Raw genomic sequence first — 17,332 nt, 5'->3', positions numbered from 1 at the left:
GTGAGGCGCCGCCTCAGATACGTTTTTGGACCGTCCCGAATCGAGGCGCGCCTCGAGGCGTACACCTCGGACGTTTTTTAAAACCATGGCAGCCACGCCAGACCTCGAACCGGCAGGGCAGGAATCCCCCTGGATTCCAGCCTCGCCAGAGTCTGTTTCAGACCCCTGCTAATGGACAGAACAGTGGAGAATCTAAATCTGAGCTGAGCGAGTTTTTGAAGAGGAATGAGGAGAGTCAGAGTAGGACGAATAAACTCCTAGAGTCGATAGTGATGCAGGGTGAGGCTAGGCATCAGGAGCAGGTCAAGAAAAATCAAGAGTTTGAGCTCATGTTTAGGAATCAGGGGTCCACCATAAAGAGTCTAGAGAGGACGGTAGGAGAGATTGCTAATAGGATGACAGAGAGGCCAGTAGGTACATTCCCTAGTAGCACCCAAACTAACCCAAACGCCACTGCAAAAGGCAGTGACTACTAGGAGTGGTAGAGGGGTAGAAGTAGAGAAACCGGTCGATGAGGTCGAGGAACCGGTTGATGAGGAGATTGAGATGGAGACTCCTGCTGGCGAAGTGCACCCTAGGCTGCGCCCAGCAAGTACAGCACAGTCCGGCGAGTCTTCGGGAGAGAAGAAGAAGGAGAAGGAGCCACTTAGAGTCTATAAACCCACAGCTCCTTACCCTGGTAGGCTTTTAGCTAAGAGCGATTCTGAGCAGTATTCACGGTTCTTGGAGATGCTGAAAAAACTTCATGTGAACCTTCCTTTCATTGAGGCTCTGTCTAAAATGCCTAAGTATGCTAAGTTCCTAAAGGATCTTCTCACAAACAAGAAGAAACTGGAGGAGCTGTCTACTGTCACTCTTAGTGAGGAGTGTTCTGCAGTCGTGGAGAACAAGCTTCCTAAGAAGATGACCGACCCAGGGAGTTTCACCATCCCGTGTCTGATCGGAGACCTTACTGTCAGCCATGCGCTGGCCGACTTAGGAGCTAGCATTAACCTCATGCCTTACTCCATTTTCGCTAAGCTCAATCTAGGTGAACCATCTCCTACGCGCATGAGCCTTCAGCTCGCAGATCGATCTGTGAAGTTTCCACGTGGTATTGTAGAGAATATGCTTGTCAAGGTTGACAAGTTCGTTTTTCCGATGGATTTCGTCATTCTTGATATGGACGAGGATTCTAAAGTTCCACTTATTATAGGACGTCCATTCCTTGCTACTGCCCGAGCCGTCATTGATGTTCTTGACGGTAAGCTTACTCTCCGCGTCGACGATGAGGCGGTCACCTTTGACATTCAGCATTCGATGGAGCATACGCCGCAACATGACGACACTCTTTACTTTATAGACACTTTTATGTCACATGTGGGTAGTTTTCTTGGTGAGGTTTATGGTAGAGAGTCTATAGAGACCCAGATGTTAGGGGTAGATGTCGAGGGCATTGAGTTGACCGAGTTCGACCTAGAGCAGGATTCACCATTACCATCCAGCGAGCCATCCATAGGATCTGAATGTTCTAAGGTTTCTGAGGTGTTTGAAGTGTTAGAGAGAGAGAGACTTCTGAGGAGAAACCATCAGTGGAGATACCCCCGCCTCTAGAGCTGAAGGAACTGCCATCTCACTTGGAGTATGCATTCCTTGGCGAGGGATTTCAGTTGCCTGTCATTATTTCATCGAGTTTGACGGTGGAGGAGAAGGAGAGACTGACGGTTGTTTTGAGGGCGCACAGGCATGCTATTGCCTGGAAGTTAGTAGACATCAAGGGTATTAACCCTTCCTTTTGCACCCACAAAATTCTTATGGAGGAGGAGTATAGACCGGTGGTACAGCCGCAGAGGAGGTTGAACCCCAATATGCAGGATGTGGTGAAGAAGGAGGTGTTGAAGTTGCTCGATGCCGGCCTGATTTACCCGATCTCTGATTCTACATGGGTCAGTCCTGTCCAGGTAGTTCCCAAGAAGGGGGGGTATGACTGTGGTGGTGAACGAGAAGAATGAATTGATACCCACCAGGACAGTCACCGGATGGAGAGTCTGCATTGACTACCACAGACTCAATGATGCCACCCGCAAGGATCACTTTCCCTTGCCGTTTATTGATCAGATGCTTGAGCGACTTTCGGGGCAGCAGTTCTATTGCTTCCTTGACGGTTTTTCCGGTTATTTCCAGATTCCCATCGCACCGGAGGATCAGGAGAAAACCACCTTTACATGCCCCTACGGCACTTTTGCGTACCGACGCATGCCATTTGGAATATGTAATGCTCCGGCTACTTTTCAACGCTGTATGGTGGCCATATTTCACGAGCTTATCGAGGACTCCATGGAGGTTTTCATGGACGACTTTTCTGTTTTTGGGAGTTCCTTCGATTCGTGTCTGCGTAATCTAGATCGAGTGCTAGCTCGTTGTGAGGAGACGAACCTGATGCTTAATTGGGAGAAGTGTCATTTTATGGTTCGTGAGGGGATTGTGTTAGGTCACAAGATTTCACACGCGGGGCTTGAGGTGGATCAGGCCAAGATTGATACGATTTCTAAGCTCCCGCCGCCTACTTCTGTGAAATCTATTAGGAGCTTCTTAGGTCACGCAGGATTCTATCGTCGCTTTATTCGTGACTTCTCTAAGATAGCTAGACCCATGACCCAATTGTTGGAGAAGGACAGGCCATTTGTTTTTGATGCTGAATGCACTAGGGCCTTTGAGTTGTTGAAGGAGAGGCTTGTTACTGCTCCCATCCTTGTGGCTCCCGATTGGAGCCTTCCGTTTGAAGTCATGTGCGACGCTAGTGATTCTGCTGTTGGAGCCGTCTTAGGGCAGCGTAGGGAGAAGCATTTTCATCCCATCTATTACGCTAGCAAGACCCTAAATGATGCTCAGGAGAATTACACCACGACTGAGAAGGAGTTGTTAGCAGTCGTGTTCGCATGTGACAAGTTTCGGTCCTACTTAGTGCTTTCTAAGACCATTATTTTTACCGATCACGCTGCACTTAGGTACTTGTTCGCGAAGAAGGACGCGAAACCCAGGTTGATTAGGTGGATTCTCTTGCTCCAGGAGTTCGACATAGAGATTAGGGATAAGAAGGGAGCAGAGAACGTGGCTGCTGACCACCTATCTAGGCTTGAGAATTCAGAGAGTGAGCCGTCTAGCGTGGGGACAATAGGCGATTCCTTCCCCCATGAGATGTTGATGTATGTGAGGGCCCAGGAGGAGGGCTATCCCTGGTTCCCAGATTTTGCGAACTACCTGTCCACAGGAGAGCTTCCACACGAGATGCCATACCAGCAGAAGAAAAAATTCTTTACCGACCTTAAATTCTACATATGGGAGGATCCTTATTTGTTTAGGATAGGTGCGGATCAGATGGTTAGGAGGTGTGTGACTGCACCCAAGACTCGTAGTATTCTTGAGCATTGTCATTCAGGGTCAGCTGGTGGCCACTACGGGGGAGCGTATACCGCTAAGCGAGTGTTTGATTCGGGGTTTTATTGGCCCACCATCTTTAGGGACGCCCATGAGTTTGTTCGTAGTTGTGATGCTTTCCAGAGAGCCGGCAACATCTCATCCCGGAATGAGATGCCCCAAAACCCCATCCAGGTGGTTGAGATTTTTGATATCTGGGGCATCGATTTCATGGGACCCTTCCCCATGTCACGTGGGAGTCGTTACATCCTTGTAGCTATCGATTATGTGTCTAAGTGGGTTGAAGCGAAAGCTTTGGCCACTAATAGTGCTAGGGTTGTAGTGAAGTTCCTGAGAGAGTTGTTTGCCAGATTCGGCACTCCTAAGGCCATTGTTAGTGATCGTGGCACCCATTTCTGTAACTCGCAGATGGAGAAGGTGTTGAAGCGCTATGGGGTCACCCATCGGCTCTCGACTGCCTATCACCCTCAGACGAGTGGACAGGTGGAGAATGCCAATCGTGGCATTAAACATATCCTAGAGAAGACTGTAGGACAGAGCCGCATTGACTGGGCCGACAATTTAGATGACGCACTCTGGGCTTTCCGCACTGCATATAAGACGCCTATTGGGACCACACCCTTTAGGATGATTTATGGGAAAGCGTGTCATCTGCCGGTTGAGTTGGAACACCGGGCGTATTGGGCCTTGCGAAAGGTCAATCTTGATATGGACGCCGCGGGTAAGAAACGGTTTCTCCAGATACATGAGTTAGAAGAGTTGCGTGATGAAGCATACGAGAAGTCGTGGGCTTACAAGGAGAAGACTAAGCAGTTGCACGACCGCCACATTAAGAGTGTGAAAGAATTTAAGTGTGGGGATCGTGTCTTGCTTTATAATTCGCGATTGAGGTTATTCCCGGGTAAGTTAAAATCCCGATGGTCTGGTCCGTTTGTGGTGAGAGAGGTATTCCCGTATGGGACGGTAGAGATCGAGGCAGACGATGTACGTGCTTGGAAGGTGAATGGTCACCGTCTTAAGCACTACTTTGGTGGGACGTTAGATGATCGCGAGGACGAGACGATTTATCTCGATCCATCTGAGGGAGCTGAGGAGACGTAGGGGACGACAGTTGATCCCCCAAAGGTTAGCACGTGAGGTGTAGGTATATTTGTTGTAGAGTTTTGTATATATATATTTTTTCATTTTATTGATTGAGTCAGTCTTGAGTCAGTTTTTGTTTAGAGTCGATATTATGCCTGGGTTTGCTTTGTTTTGTTTATGCAGGTTTGGAGGATATCGTCCGTACTCAATCTCCATTCGGACGGCGATTTCGAGCTTATACTATATTGTAAAGGGCAGCCCCAGTATATTGGTTTTGGATACGATTGCGAAGGAAATGCTATACAATCGTGTACGGGTTCAGATTGATGACACGCGCAGTTGCCACTGATTTTTATCCTAACCAGCTAAGTCCTTTCCAACTCGTTATCTTTTTATTTTTGTATATTATATTAGGGTTTATTTCTTATTTATTTTTAGTTGTCTTGCATCCTACATTGGGGACAATGTAAACTTTAAGTGTGGGGATGGGAGACTACGTCTTTTTAGCTAGATTTGAGTTGAAAAAAAATCAAAAAAAAAAATGAAAAATCAAAAAATTTTTTTTTAAAAAAATTAAAAAAAATCGAAAAAAAAGAGTGAGTTTGTTGCGAGTCCCGGTCCTTGAGCGCATAGAAAACAAAAAACCTTTTCAAAACGTCGGTCAAAAGCAGTTTAATTGTCGAATTTACGAGTCGAGAGCGCATGTTTCTTTAAGTTGCGGGATAGTAGGTTGACTGAATCAGTTTCTGGGAGTAAAAGGTTTTGGGATGCCTAGGATAGTGGATGGAGCCGGAGAGTTAATTGGTTGTGCATTGTCGATATCGGTAGCCCTTATATTCCACATGATAGTGAGATTTGAGCCTTTATATATTTCATATATATGATCACTATTTTCGTTTCATGTGTGTTTACCGACTTTGTTGCATCACTTTAGAACTTGTGCGTTTTGATACAGTTTGAGACCTTTGGTTAGGATTTGACATGGATATGATAGAGGCATTAGGATCACCTTGTTTATGTAGCCTTTGTGTTTGACCCGTTTCACCACTACCCTTAGATACACCACTTTGAGCCTAGCCATTCGTTTGTTACCCGTTTGTGATTTGATAGCCGGATCGTGTTACGTGATTATTATATTTGAAAAAAAAAAACAAAAAAAATGAGGAAAAAAGAAAAAAAGAGAAAAATGAAAAAAAAGCAAAAGATGAAAAAAAAAGAATAAAGTTGTGGGTCAAAATGACCAATATGTTAGTATTTGTTTCGTGCTTATCCGGTTTATCGTGAGATTATGTGTTTAGCCACTTATTCCAAAAAAAAAAAAAATTACCTACCTTTAGCCCCTACCTACCCAATAAAGCCCTCTTGATCCGTGTTAAATTCTAACATTTAGGTGGAGATCTGATTGACGTACAAGCTTATGATAGTATGTTGCATAGTTCGGTCTTGAGAGTTCACTCGAAATTACATATATATATATATATATATATATATATATATATATATTAGCCGAGAGATGAGTGACATTGTGAGGGGTATTGACATTGCATAGTTGATTGCTTGAAGGTAAGAAAAACTTGATTAGGTAGGCCCGTTTTAAGTTAAATATTATGATTCGTCAACCTTTTGAACGTTGTAAGTCTTGCGAAACTGTGTTTGATGATTTCGTAGTTCGCGTTATAATTTGTTTGAGACTGGCGTTGTTGTTAAGTGTTTAAGTTGGACATGTTGCTTGAGATTTTGCTTAGGGACAAGCAAAAGGTTAAGTGTGGGGATATTTGATGTGTTGAAAAACACTGTCATTTACCCGTGTATTTTGTATATTATTTTGATAGTTTAGAGTCATTTCTATAATATTTAGACATATATTTTATTATTTATTATTATTACAGGTCAGGGTGCGAAAAGGAATGAAAAACGAGCTTAAACGATCAATGCACGAAGAATCAGGAAATATTAAACGAAGCTGAAAGACGAAGGGTTAAATCGCAATTAAAGGAAAGTTCTTTAAAAATTGTCCATAGTACTCAAGGGGCTAAAATGCACATTTTATGAAACTTAAAATTAATTGAAAGATTGTATGCATGAATAGAATTCAACGTGAATTCTAAATTGGCGCAATAATAAAAAAAAAGAAAAAGAAATATTATTTAATTCTTTTAGGATGGCAGCGCAAAGGGCCCAGCAAAAGGAAAAAACCTACGGGGCATTACATTATTTTTGTGGTGGGCTATTATTTGTTGAAGTGGTTATTGGACCCTAATGAAAAAAAAAGGGTATTATATTAAGGAGGCGGCAACAACTTGATAGGGATATATATTGTTTCGAAAAAAGGAGAGGAGATCAGTGGACGGCAACAACAGACCGCAGAGAAGAAGCGTAAAAAAGAGACGAACTTTGGAGTACAAGAAAGAGAAGGCTTGTGTTGAAGAAACTTGACATAAAGTTTATTGCTTTTATTCGGTTAGACATCGTTTATTATTTTTGGGTTGTTAAAACTGGATATATTAGACATGTTTGCTGAATTTTATGACTTTAAATTTATTTGTGTTTCGTTCTTGAACATGAGTAGCAAAACATTTATGCTACCTAGGTCATATTGATGAATATTTTGTGACTTATAACTTTCGGTTTTGGATAATATAATTTTTGGCCTAATGTTTTGGTAAAATATCTTTGTGTTGTTGATGATAATGCGTATGAATGCTTATAGTAATCGGTTTACTTGATTGTTGCTTTGCGTTTTCTCTACGTTTGTTACTTTGGTAGTTTCAGATCTAGGGTTACACGTGATTTTCCATAGACTTTGTGTTAGTGGTATAATCTAGAGGTTTCTTGTCTTAGATAACCCTATAAGCAACCTTGTGAGTCTTTGAAATTAGTGTTTTGCCACTCTTGAGACCGGGAGGAGATAGAGTGTCAATTTGTCTAGTTCTTGGGTTTTGGGTAAAAGTGAGACCGGGACGTGAACCTAGCTTGATTTCCTTAGTTCCTAGCAAATTTGAGTTGTTATCATCAACCCTAGATTACCCCTTCATACTTTAGGGTGTGTTGTGATTAGCGAGACCGGGAGGTGAGCAAGTCATTTGGGTACCTTAGCATTCCCTAGTGAAGTGAGACCGGGAGGTGATCTGATCTAGTAACCGGTGATTTACACGTCCACTTTAGGATTGTCCGAGAGGTGTTAGTGAGACCGGGAGGTGATCTAGCAGTTTATAGGATTTTCTTGAGTTAGTCGTATTTTTAGGAACCCGGTAGCCATTCCATTATCCAATTCCGAGAGTTGTAAGTTACGGGTAGGATTCTAGACCTAGGTAGCTGTTTTCTCCTAGCATTTGAGTTTCCCTTCAGTTTGCTGAGTCTTCTGCTCTGTTTTATCTGAGTTTATTTATTTGCTTTATTTAGTATTTAGTTTAAACCATTCTCTCAAACAAACAAATTATTAGGCTAGGGCTCGATAGAGGTTTAGTATCGAGAGTCGCTAGATTGTGTCCACGGTTCGATACTCGGACTTACTTGTTTACTACTTACGACCGGTACACTTGCCGGTAGTGTGTGGTTTACGGGTTTTTTCAATTTTAAAACTTGTTGAATTTAATTAATATACATTCACACATCAGTAACACATAAGGCACACACACACGTATAACAGTCACCAAAGTGCGTATTTCGAGTTGCGAGCGCGATGTTGATTAGATTAGTTCGATTAGCGTTTAGTTAACTTTATCGCATTGTTACTTACTATTATTCACAGTCGTAACGCGATTCGTAGCGATAAATATTCGTCGATTGATGCGATTTTAATTAATTATTCCACATAATACAACTAACGTAAAACATAAAATAGACTAACTACGAGTCAAAGAAGTCAAAACAGGAATTGAGCAAGGAGAGACAGATTGTAATTAGCAATCTTTTCTTCCTTTGACTTCAATCTTGACTTTGACTTTGACTTCCAAAACACGGGGTGTTACAGCCTCCCCTTGTTTAGGGAATTTCGTCCTGAAATTAGGCCGAAGCCGTAACAAACAACTGCGGATGCGTTGTCTTCATGTCGCTTTTGAGTTCCCAAGTGAACTCTGCGCCTCGTTTGCCTTCCCGCCGGACTTTCACAATAGGAATGCGCGAGCGTCTGAGCTGTTTGGTTTGTCGATCCATGATTTCGACAAGCTTCTCCACGAAGTGTAGTGTTTCATTTATTTGGAGGTCATCGAGAGGTACAATTAAATCATGCTCAGCCAGGCACTTTCGGAGGTTTGACACGTGGAAAGTCGGGTGGACATTACTAAGTTCCTCTGGTAGTTCGAGTCTGTAGGCGACTTTTCCGATCCTCTCCAGAATCTTAAAAGGTCCAACATATCGAGGCGCTAGTTTCCCTTTCTTGCCGAATCTGACCACACCCTTCCAAGGTGATACCTTTAGGAGTACGTAGTCGCCAACGTCAAATTCAAGGGGCTTGCGTCTTCTATCGGCGTAACTTTTCTGTCTACTTCGAGCTTTCAATAAGTTGTCTCGAATTTGGAGGACTTTGTCAGTCGTTTCTTGTAATAGCTCGGGACTGATTAATTGCGAGTGACCGATCTCGTGCCACACAATCGACGATCGACATCTTCTTCCGTATAGAGCCTCGAATGGTGCCATCTGAATGCTGGAATGATAATTGTTGTTCTACGAGAATTCGACTAGCGGCAGGTATTTATCCCAATTACCATCAAAATCTATGACACACGAACGGAGCATGTCTTCAAGAGTACGAATCGTTCTTTCAGTCTGGCCGTCGGTTTGAGGGTGGAATGCGGTACTCAGATTAAGCGTAGTACCAAGAGCAGCTTGAAACGTTTCCCACAGTCACGAGGTAAACCCAGCGTCACGGTCAGAGATGATGTCGCGAGGCGTTCCATGATTACAAATGATCTCATCGGTGTAGATTCGGGCTAATCGTTCTACCTTGTAGTCTTCTCGTGTTGGCAAAAAGTGGGCTGATTTGGTCAAACGGTCAACAACAACCCAGATGCTGTCGTGACCTGATGACGTGTGCGGAAGCTTGGTTATCAAGTCCATAGCTATACTCTCCTACTTCCACATAGGGATTGGGGGTTGTTCGAGTAAGCCAGAGGGTCTTTGATGTTCAGCTTTGACCCTTGCACAAGTCAGGCACTTTCCCACGTAGAGAGCAATATCCCTTTTCATGCCCGGCCGCCAATACTTGTAGCGAAGATCCTGGTACATTTTGTCGACACCGGGATGAATAGAATACCGGGATTTGTGGGCTTCGTCCATCAAAATCTTTCGCAAATCGGTCCGCTTAGGGATCCAAATTCGGTCCAGAAAATGAAAAATCCCATTTGATTTACTCACTAGCTGGGCTCCATCGTGGTAGATTCTCTCCTTCTTCAAGGTGCGTTCATTAAAGCAGGCATGCTGGGCTTCGTAGATGAGAGTTTCGAGATCGTATTGGGCTTAAGTATTGCGAATGCTGAGCAAATAACTCCGTCTGCTGAGCGCGTCGGTAACAATAGTTGCTTTGCCTGGGTGATAACGAATCTCACAGTCGTAATCGTTGAGAAGTTGTACCCATCGGCGTTGACACATATTAAGTTCCTTCTGATCAAAGATATGTTGTAAGCTCCTATGCTCGGTGAAGATCGTACACTTGGTACCATATAGGTAGTGTCGCCAAATCTTTAACGCAAGAACAACCGCGCCTAGCTCGAGATCATGGGTTGTATAGTTCTTCTCGTGGATTTTGAGCTGACGAGATGCGTAAGCTATAACTTTGTCCCGTTGCATAAGAACACAACCAAGACCAAGGTTGGAAGCATCACAATAGACAATGAAACCATCGTTTCCGTCGGGCAATGTAAGAACAGGAGCATTGCAGAGCATGTGCTTGAGGGCTTGGAAGGCAGACTCTTGTTCGGTTCCTGTAACACCCTTACTTTTAATAATGAGATTACTTAATATATTTCATGAGTTTATACTAAAATTTCCAATTTACAAAAGGTTTTCAATTCAAAATACCAAACATGATCATATAAGTACAAAACGAAAGTTTAAAGTAACTTATACTAGTCACCACCGACTAGTTTAAAACCTTAGGACATGGTTGTCAATTCATTTACACCAAAATCATTGTCTAAAACAAAGTTAAGTTAACGCGGAAGCTTCAAAATACGTGTTCGGTTCTTCTACATTGCTAGACCGCCATCCGGAAGCCCATTATAGTCACCTAAAGTCAAAATCACTAATAACATTAGTTTTGGCATTGACATAATACGAGTAAACATGTTCCAACATCAAATCAATAAAAGAAAATAAAAATTTTGATTTTTGATCCTCCCGCGTGTCGCGGCAGAAGACATCAAATCCGTCGCGACTCGCGACGGCTTCCGCGTGTCGCGAGGGTATTCATGTATTCCTCCGCGTGGCGCGGGGGAACATGTTTTCCAGCAGGTGCAGGTTTAAAACCTGCATTTCTGCCCAGCTCCGAAAATTGTAAAATTCTAACTTTAAAGGGTCATAACTTTTCACTCACTAGTCCGTTTTAACCGATTCTTTTTCCTATGGGTCCGTAATAAAATTACGGATCTATCCATGTAAGTTTCACATTACGGAAACCGAGATATCGATAGTCGGTCCCCAATTTCCTTATTTCAATTATCCAACCCATTGTTGTAAGTACATAGCACCATTTTTCAACTCTTAAAACTTTTCGGACATAATTACCCAAATTCCCGGGCTCATAAATTTTGTGCATTTGTGCCATTCTATGGCTTCGCGTTCTATTGGAACTAGTTACTTGTTTCATCGGAATTCAAGTATTCCATTTCAAGCTGATGTGTGTAAAATGCAACATATAAATCACATCAATTAAGGCATAAAACTAACCCTTTTTAAGTACTAATGTTGGAAAAAGAGTGTTTTTGTCTTCCTTTTGTATTTTCAGGATGAAATGAGCTCAAATTCACAAAAGAAGCAAAAAGACAACTAATTCTAGCATAAATACAAGAAAAGGAATAAAAGTAGACTGCCCGGACCCTCAACGGCATCCTCCAAAGCAAAGAAGAGAAAACAGAAGCCTGAACACGCCCCGTGCTCAGCCAGCACGGGGCCGTGCCCAAGAAGCAGCATAAAAGACAAACTGTGTGACAACTCGAACTTTAGACTTGCTTTGATGTAACGTTTGTGCACGATATGTGATTTTATAAACCCGAATGATTAATTGATTTCATGATACATGTTATGTTATATGCATTATGTGTGTATGTATGTCGTATGTTTGTGAACCGACCACACAAAGCCCTTTGGGCCACTCCTTGTTCTCGGGTCCATTAGACAACCGAGTGGGCTCGGCCCACTCCCCACTCGCAACACAAAACCGAGTTTAGGGGTTTTGTTTTACCACTTTTGCAAATCACAAACACACACACCTAACCCTAGCTCCTCTATCTCGTCTCTCTCTCTCTCGGCTTGCTTGGAACCCGACGACACGCACACACACTTTGAAACTTGTGAAGTGAATCGATCCTCTACCTTCAATCCAACCGGTTAGTGCTTGATAATTAGATTGCTTGTTAAATGGTTATCGTATGGTTTTGTATGTTGGTGTTGCTTAACCGAGAATTCTTGTTAATGTATTGATTGGGATGATAATTGATTTAGTTTTGTTAATCGACTCATGTATGCTAAACATGATCACAATAATTGACGTTTTGGATATAAGCACCGAGTAGTTAGTAATCGGCTGTTAGACATTGTTTGATCGGGTAGAGTTGGTAATCGGGATCCATGTTAGAATGTATGTATTGTTATGAATGTTACTATTGTTCATATGCATGATTACTAATTAAATTGCCGGTTTGATGTTCTTGAATTGTTATGGATATGCATGAAATCTGAATTAACTGTTGATGAATTTCTGTGATTGATCTGATTTCGAAACTGCCTTAGATGTTTGCTAGAATCACGGATAAGTCAATGCAGGAATTATGGAAATCAGTTACATACGCGGTTTCGACACCTGGTTGCGAGTCGGGACCATAGTTGCGAGTCAGAATCCCACTCGTAACCAAGCCAGCACAAGTCGAGACTACGGTTGCGAGTCCCGTTGCGACTCGTAACCAGCACATGATCAGTCGTAACCAGGCCATGATGAACCGAGATCACCGTTGCGACTCGCAACCAGCTGTTGCGACTCGTAATCTCCGGTTGCGACTCGAGATCTCCGGTTGCGACTCGAGATCTCCGTTGCGACTCGAGACCATCGTTTACACGCACACTGTTGGGCCTTCACTGTCACGGGCCCAATCTATTGAGCCCAACGATTTGAACTGTGGACTGTTTATTATTGGACTTGTTTGTGCTTGCTATTTGGGCCGATTGAGAATCTGGACTGTTTTGTTATTGGGCTGCTTATGTCATTGGGCCGGGTATGGTTGGACTTAGACAATTGGACCCTCACATGCTATGTCTTATCTGCTTACGTGCGTACATGCTTGCCATGACTATACGTGATTACTATATACGTGCTATATACAAACCTGACTCGTATAATAACCATGATAGGACGTGAGTGACCATTTACTTGCTACTTATATTCTTTGTGTATCTGCCGAGCAAACCAAGGTGAGTTCACACAGCCAAGGCATGGGATTCCCGGGTTGGGAATTGGGTTGGATATGATGGATATGGAATGATTACTCGTACTTACGCATACACCAGACTATAGACCATCGTCCTCAGGTTAGTCAGGACACGTTACGTAAAGCCTACGTAACCCAGTATACTTGCCTTATGTCTCCCGGGTCGGGAGGACACGTTACGTAAAGCCTACGTAACCCAATACCATCTACTGGCTTCCAGGTCGGAAGGCCACGCTGCGTAAAGCCTACGTAGCCCCCACGCGTACCACTGTCCTCGGGGAAGGGCACGTCACGTAAAGCCTACGTGACCCTGTACGTATTCCTGTTCTCGGTAAAGAAGAACACATGGTCGGATGTTAGTCTAGTAAGTACCGTTAATGAGAAGCCCTCATTGACCAGGATGAACATGGGAAGCCCCCACCTTTAGTACACACTAGTATGGGAAGCCCCCACTAGCTATACTTATGCATGTTATGAACTTACTTTCTGTGAACTCGCTCAACTAGTTTGTTGAATATTTGCTGCATGCCTTGCAGGACCTTAGGTACTTTATGGAGCTTGCACAAGGAAGGAGCAGGTCGTTGTGGGCAGATGGATCATGAACATTATTGAACTTATAACTTTATTTGGGTTTACTTTACATTGCTTCCGCTACTTAAAACAGTATTTGGTTTTGAAACATCAATCATGTCATGGAGACTTACGTTAATTACTTTTATATTTGATATGATTGATGGCTTGATCCTGGTCAGTCACGCTCCCAAGCGGTGGTATTCCGCGGGTGGATTTTTGGGGGTGTGACAGATTGGTATCAGAGCCATTGGTTATAGAGAACTTGGTTTTAATATGGGAAAACGTTTTTATTAAAACCGGACTATAACCAGAACAGTGCTCTCAACGATCCACAACGACGCTTCGCTCCACGTGCAAGACTCGACATCTTAGGTAATAAGGTTTATGTTTATTGCCTGTTTGCTAGAACTGCTTAGAACCTTGCTCGCATTACGCTTAGATACACATGCTTTGATTACATGAGAACACCTATATGCCTACGCTTTTCTGTCATCGTCCTACTCGCGAACCATTCTTACGTATGCTACTTGTTACTATGAAGATCATGTCTGGACGAATCAACATGACACAAGCCCAGCTAGAGGCTCTTGTTCAAGCTCAAGTTGCTGCGGCAGTTGCAGCAGCTCAAGCAGGTAGTATATCCTGCAGTATAGGCACACACTAGGATCTTTAGATCCTACATTAACTCTCGTATTTAACTTCGTCCTATTCGTACACAATAGGTCAACACGCGCAGCAGCCAGTCTGCACTTTCAAGAACTTTATGGACTGTCGTCCAAACTCTTTCAGCGGCACAGAGGGGGCAGTGGGACTCCTCCATTGGTTTGAAAAGTTAGAATCGGTATTCGAAATGTGCGAGTGCCCTGAGGCTCGCAAGGTCAAGTTTGCCACCGGCACTTTGGAAGGAATAGCGCTGACTTGGTGGAACGCCCAAGTCCAGATCTTAGGGTTGGCAGCTGCTAACGCCACCCCATGGAACGATTTCAAGGAACTCATCAAGCGTGAGTACTGTACACGTGAGGATATTCACAAGCTGGAAGACGAGCTTTATAACCTGAAAATGGTTGGATCGGAAATCGAGGCGTATACTAAACGGTCTAATGAACTGGCCGTTCTGTGTCCTACTATGGTGGACCCTCCATACAAGCGCATGGAGTTGTATCTCAAGGGATTGGCGCCAGAAATTCAGAGCCACGTGACGTCGGCTAACCTCGAAAACATCCAGGAAATCCAGCGCCTTGCTCACCGTATCACCGATCAGGCAGTTGATCAGAATAAACTGCCCAAGCGTGTTAACGCTACTGCTAACGTCACCACCTCAGTTACTCCTGCTACATCTGGTGACAGTAAAAGGAAATGGGATGGGGATTCCAGCAAAGGTTCAGCGACCGTTCAGCCACAAGCTCAGCAACAGAAAATCGACCACTATCAGAGTCCCAGTCAGCAATCCTCTGGTGGTCACAGACAGAGGAGATATCAGGGTAGTCAACCCAGGTGCCACAACTGCAACAGGCATCACCACGGCCCATGTAACAAGGGTCGCTGTCAAAGGTGTCTCAAGATGGGTCACGAGGCCAAAGATTGTAGGAGCCCTCGTCCTGCGAATCAGAATCAGCAGCCTCAGCAACCAGCTCCACAGAACCAGCAGCAGCAGCAGCAGCCACAGCGTGGAAACCGGGGATGTTTCCAGTGTGGGGCTGAAGGTCACTTCAAACGCGATTGCCCTCAGTTGAACCAGAACCGCAACAACAATAACAACCAGGGCAACGGGAACAACAACGGTGGAAACAACAACAACAACGGCAATGAAGCTCGTGGTCGTGCTTTTGTGCTAGGTCGAGGCGACGCAGTGAACGATCCCAACGTTGTCATGGGTAAGTTTCTCCTCGACAATATTTACGTTACTGTTTTATTTGATTCGGGTGCGGATACAAGCTATATGTCTGTGAAAATGTGTCAACTGCTAAAACGTGCACCAACACTTTTACCCACCAAACATGTAGTAGAGTTAGCTAACGGTAAAAGTCTAGAAGCCACGCACGTAGTTCAGGGTTGTAATCTTATCCTAGCTGGTCAAGCCTTCTCCATTGATCTCATTCCCATAGTTTTGGGTAGCTTCGACGTCGTGATTGGGATGGATTGGCTTTCCCAACACCAGGCAGAAATCTTATGCAGCGAAAAGGTTATTCGCATTCCTCGTTCTGGTCAGGAACCTCCAGAAGTTCAAGGCGACAAGAGTGGTGCAGTGGTGGGCATCATCTCTTTCTTGAAGGCTCAGAAATGCTTACGTAAGGGTCACACAGCCATTTTGGCTCTTGTTACAGACGCCTCAGCAAAGGAAAAGAAATTGGAAGACATTCCAGTTGTACGTGATTACCCTCAGGTGTTTCCTGAAGACTTACCAGGCTTACCGCCTCATCGTCAGGTTGAATTTCAGATCGAGCTCGCTCCAGGAGCAGCACCCATAGCTCGCGCACCATATCGTCTAGCTCCATCGGAATTGGAGGAATTGTCAAAGCAACTGCAGGAACTCTTGGAAAAGGGTTTCATTCGTCCAAGCTCTTCGCCTTGGGGAGCTCCAGTACTTTTCGTGAAGAAGAAAGACGGTACGTTCAGGATGTGCATCGACTACCGTGAACTCAACAAGGTGACGGTGAAGAACCGTTATCCTCTTCCACGCATAGACGACTTATTCGACCAATTGCAAGGGTCGTGTTACTACTCGAAGATAGACTTGAGGTCTGGGTACCATCAGTTGAGAGTCCGGGATGAGGACGTCTCCAAGACAGCCTTCAGAACTCGTTACGGTCACTACGAGTTTCTCGTCATGCCATTCGGGTTAACGAACGCGCCTGCGGTATTTATGGATCTTATGAACAGGGTGTGCAAACCCTATCTCGACAAGTTCGTCATTGTGTTCATCGACGACATCCTGATTTACTCCAAGAGTCAGGAGGAGCACGAGCAGCATCTTCGCCTGATTTTGGAACTCCTTCGGAAGGAACAGCTGTACGCTAAGTTTTCTAAATGCGACTTCTGGCTTCGTGAAGTCCACTTTCTAGGCCACGTGGTGAACAAGGATGGGATCCATGTCGATCCATCCAAGGTAGATTCGATCAGGAACTGGCCTGCACCGCGTACACCGACAGAAATACGCCAATTCTTGGGTCTGGCAGGTTACTACAGACGGTTTATCAGGGATTTCTCGAAGATTGCTCAGCCGCTTACGTTACTGACACAGAAGGGTGTTACCTATCGCTGGGGAGAGCCCCAGGAGACTGCTTTTCAGCACCTAAAGGATAGACTTTGCAGTGCACCTATCCTCTCATTGCCAGAGGGCACAGATGACTTCGTGGTTTATTGTGATGCATCCATTCGGGGACTTGGATGTGTGTTAATGCAGCGCGACAAGGTTATCGCTTACGCCTCTCGTCAACTCAAGATTCATGAACGCAACTACACGACGCACGATTTAGAGCTGGGAGCTGTTGTTTTCGCGCTTAAGATATGGCGACACTACCTGTACGGTACCAGGTGCACGATTTACACCGATCACAGGAGTCTCGAGCATATTCTTAAGCAGAAGGATTTGAACATGCGTCAACGACGATGGGTCGAGT

Source organism: Helianthus annuus, chromosome 14, assembly GCF_002127325.2.
Source record: "Helianthus annuus cultivar XRQ/B chromosome 14, HanXRQr2.0-SUNRISE, whole genome shotgun sequence".
NCBI classification, from domain to species: domain Eukaryota; kingdom Viridiplantae; phylum Streptophyta; class Magnoliopsida; order Asterales; family Asteraceae; genus Helianthus; species Helianthus annuus.
The sequence above is the reverse complement of the archived record's forward strand: the minus strand, read 5'-3'. Positions refer to the sequence as shown.